Source organism: Protomyctophum parallelum (assembly GCF_964188405.1).
Source record: "Protomyctophum parallelum genome assembly, chromosome: 21".
NCBI lineage: Eukaryota > Metazoa > Chordata > Actinopteri > Myctophiformes > Myctophidae > Protomyctophum > Protomyctophum parallelum.
This window is the reverse complement of record NC_139713.1, coordinates 157,016-161,620: the sequence shown is the minus strand read 5'-3', so window position 1 is coordinate 161,620 and position 4,605 is coordinate 157,016. Positions and strand designations below refer to the sequence as shown.

Below are 4,605 nucleotides of genomic sequence, written 5' to 3'. Positions count from 1 at the left end.
GGCTGTTCAGTGAGGTGCGTCGAATCGAGCCGTGCAGAGTCGAAGGAATGGAGATTTATTCCACGACATCTGGCATCTGCAGAGAGACATCTGTCCACGCTGTCCAAAGACCTGACCGACATCGACAAGAACTGTCCTGAGGTGAGGAACTACAGACATAGCAGGGCGTTTTAGAGAAGGGAGAAGAGTCTGGGACGTGTGGAGCATTGTCCAGGGTATTTTAGATAAGTGAGAAGAGTCTGGGACGTGTGGAGCGTTGTCCAGGGTGTTTTAGATAAGTGAGAAGAGTCTGGGACGTGTGGAGCGTTGTCCAGGTGTTTTAGATAAGTGAGAAGAGTCTGGGACGTGTGGAGCGTTGTCCAGGGTGTTTTAGAGAATGGAGAAGAGTCTGGGACGTGTGGAGCGTTGTCCAGTGTGTTTTAGAGAAGTGAGAAGAGTCTAGGATGTGTGGAGCGTTGTCCAGGGTGTTTTAGATAAGTGAGAAGAGTCTGGGACGTGTGGAGCGTTGTCCAGGGTGTTTTAGATAAGTGAGAAGAGTCTGGGACGTGTGGAGCGTTGTCCAGGGTGTTTTAGAGAATGGAGAAGAGTCTGGGACGTGTGGAGCGTTGTCCAGTGTGTTTTAGAGAAGTGAGAAGAGTCTAGGATGTGTGGAGCGTTGTCCAGGGTGTTTTAGAGAAGGGAGAAGAGTCTGGGACGTGTGGAGCATTGTCCAGGGTGTTTTAGAGAAGGGAGAAGAGTCTGGGACGTGTGGAGCGTTGTCCAGTGTGTTTTAGAGAAGGGATAAGAGTCTGGGACGTGTGGTGCGTTGTCCAGGGTGTTTTAGAGAAGGGCGAAGAGTCTAGGATGTGTGGAGCGTTGTCCATGGTGTTTTAGAGAAGGGATAAGAGTCTGGGACGTGTGGAGCGTTGTCCAGGGTGTTTTAGAGAAGGGATAAGAGTCTAGGATGTGTGGAGCGTTGTCCAGGGTGTTTCAGAGAAGAGTCTGGGACGTGTGGTGCGTTGTCCAGGGTGTTTTAGAGAAGGGAGAAGAGTCTAGGATGTGTGGAGCGTTGACCAGGGTGTTTTAGAGAAGTGAGAAGAGTAGAGAGAACGTAGATCAAGGCAAGAAATAAATAAGAAGCTCGTTCCACACACGGGTTTCTCTTAGTGGGTCTCTCTAATCTTATTACAATACAAACTAGAAAAAGTGCCCTTCCGGGCACAGGTCTCCACCAGGTTATCCACAGATCCGTGCAGTTAGAGGTAAAAACACTTTTCGGCCAGTTATAGCGCCACCTTGAGGCTGAGTTGAAATTGTTCATGTGGCATTTCGTCCTCGGCCTAGTGGGAATGTGGGTGCACAATTTCACGGAAATCAGGCGATGTGTTCATGATTTGCAGCATTTTGTTTGAAACTGAGCACTCCTGTGAACTTTGGAAGCCAATCTTAACCAATCAGGATGGAGTCTGATAAATCTGAAAGACCCGTTTCGTTGAATGGCTCTAGAGAGACTGTGTACCAATTTGCGTGATGTTTGGACAAAATCTGTAGGTGTACTGTGCAAAAACTTGTTTTGCACAAAGCGGCCTCCTGGTGGCGCTATAACAGGCCGTTCTGGAAAGTTTGGGGCAGAGGTTCATGGTTGGCATCCAGGGAGTGTGTGCAAAATATGGCATCGAAAAACTTGTTTTGCACAAAGCGGCCTCCTGGTGGCGCTATAACAGGCCGTTGTGGAAAGTTTGGGGCAGAGGTTCATGGTTGGCATCCAGGGAGTGTGTGTGCAAAATATGGCATCGACCGGGTTAACGGTGGCCGAGATTAGCTGTTCACGGACACACGGACACACACACGGACACACACGCGGACACACACGCGGACGGACGGAGTGCAAAACATACTCTCCCCACATGCCTTCGGCCTGGTGGAGACAATAAGGGTTTTCCTGATGTATACAAGCTTGTTTCACAAACGTGCTGAATTTTAAGTTTTTCCAGAAAACTTAGTTCAGTTTTTAGAAGGCGTTTTTAGAATTGGCCTCAGTCCAAAATGTGTTAAGTTAAATTCATATTTTTTTGTTTCATTTCATGGCCTTCCTGCCCTCAAAGAATGACGTGATGAGATCTGCTATTTTCGGTAATTCGAAAGAGTATTTGAAGTGATCAAACTAGCAATAGAAGTTTAGAAGCATCTTCCACAAACACGAATGGTCTCAGTTAACAGTTCTACTGCGTTAACCGCTATTTAAGCCGTTCGGCCTAAAATATCATCTTTGCATTTTCAGTCTTGAGATTTTATTTAGCTTTCATACACTGTCTTAGAATAATTACTAAGAATCACCCTAAAACTAAGTTAATGTTGTGTGAACTCAGCCATCCACTGTCTTATAGGCAATTCACACTATGGTCCCGGGTGCGCACTCGGGACCACTTGGCAGATGTTGTGGTAGTGTGAATGATGCGTACTGTTCCCGGGAGCGGATTGCCCAACCGTCCCCGGGACCGCATGGGGGGGCGGGTCTCTGGACCGTTGAGGCAATGCAATTCAGTGTGTCTGGATTTATTTGAGACAATGTCGCACAGTTGAGGGTCAGTGTCCGTGCGCGCCAGCCATCAAGCACACCGTCATCAGGAGGATTAAATTGTGTTATGCAAGTGTACCCGGGTGCGCTGTTGAATCTCGGGTAATGTGAATCATGGCCATCGGGGTTCCAATGAAACGGATTCAGTCCGTCTCAGTGTGAATTGCCTATTGGACCAGTGGTTTTCAACCCTTTTCACATCAAGGTCCATTATTTATTTAATTATTCAGAATTTGAGCTACGGACCACCATTTGAGGACATTTAGCCTCTCAGACCCGAAACTAAACAATATTTTGTTATCGTTGGATAAGATGTTATCCACAATTCCAACTCACAGGTCCTGCACTGCACCTGGTGAGAGCAGGAGTGGACCTGGCGAGACGTAGGAGGGGCCCGGACAGGAGACATCCCACAGATTCTAGTCCTTCCACAGGCCAGACCTCCCAGTCCTGGCAGAGTGAGTAGTTCGGGAGCAGCGGACTGTGTGAACCTGTCTTTCCCTAATGGGACTGATCGAGGGTAGCTACTGGGACGTAAGTTGGGACTTGATCACCCCGGCTGGGTCACCTGAGTGATGTTGGGAGACCAGAAACCCTGATGACCTTGGGACACATCAATGAGCATACGTCCCAGGTGCATCCATGCCATGTTTTTTAGTTCATGCAGTATTGATGTTGGTACCATTAGGAGAGATAACAGGCAAATGTTGATCAAAATACTTATTCTACATTCTCTAATTGTTTAGACTTTCTGTACAATTGTGTAAATTAACTGATGCAGATGTTTGACAATTTAACTCTTGAGAGCATCAAGTGAAACCAAATGGATCCGTACGGGTCCATTTGGTTTCATTTTATGGTCTTAAGAGTTAAATATCTAGTCCATTTTGTTAGCAACTATCCATCATTTAGCATGGAGACCACCTGGAACCCACCCAAGGACCACTGGTGGTCCCCGGACCACTGGTTGAAAACCACTGTCTTAGAGTAATTACTGTTTCTGTCTCACTCTAGTTATAATCTCACTAATAACTGTTAGGGTCTCTATCATGCAAAGACTCAACTTATGTAACTAAGAAAGCATTTTATGTAGACAATAGACATAGCACTATATTTATATGCATAGTTTCATTATATAGATATTTCACTGTTAGGTTCTTAGCTTGCTTATGGTGCTTATGGTTCATGTATGTGATGTATTACCATGTGTTGTTGTTGTTGTTGCTTACTGTGAATCGTTCTGGATTAAGAGCGTCTGATGAATGACTAAATTGTCTCTCTGTCTCCCTCCCCAGGTGGACCCCAGCTTTGCCTACGCCTACACTCTGCTCTGACACAAGTTTGTTTTGACGGAGGAGTTGGACAAAGCCTTATCCTGCTGCAGGAACGCTATTAGTCAACAGTAGACACTACAATGCCTGGTAATTATTATAATTATTATTAGAGTCCACATTAGACACTGTCCCCTAGGGTAGGTACCCTCACATGTTCTCCCTGTGTCCCCTAGGGTAGGTACTAGGGTTGGGATTCGGAACCGGGTCCATTTCAGACCCGGTTCCGACATTGCGGATCCGGAGCCGGTTCCATCGTTTTTTTATTAACGGTTCCCCAAACGGATCTCATCAGTTGTCATTTAGCTCCGCTGTGTCTGTGCCTGCATGCAAGCAGAGCCTGGGGTGACGTCACCCCACCTACATGAGTGAGTGGGGTCGGGGAGGATACGCCCACTGTTCTGTGCATTCAGCGACCGCTGTGGAGCGAGTGGGACAGTATAAGTATGTCGCCAAAGTGTGGTTAACAGAGAGGGAAATGACTGAGGCTGAGCAGTGAGCATGCAAAGTGCAATAAATGCGAGAGTTGCTAGCAAAGGTTGTTGCAACTTGTACCACGTGAACATAGAGGAAACATCTCAAAATCAATATGCCTACACATCGCGTTTGAGAGCCATGCGGAAAGCCGTGCCTGCTCTCCCCGCAGCTTCACCACAGCCAGCGGGGGACGATCTGATGCAAGGCTGGTTTACTTTCCCCAGGCTAGTAACGTAATGG

General features: G+C 47.1%; 1 long non-coding RNA gene across 1 annotated transcript; it reads left to right on the top strand.

Annotated features, from left to right (window-relative positions):
- Positions 1-3,972, top strand: LOC310879267. Its single transcript, XR_014570983.1, has 3 exons — positions 1-141; positions 2,870-3,015; positions 3,853-3,972. It is a non-coding gene; the product is annotated as an uncharacterized lncRNA (long non-coding RNA).
- Positions 3,973-4,605: the final 633 nt, after the last annotated feature.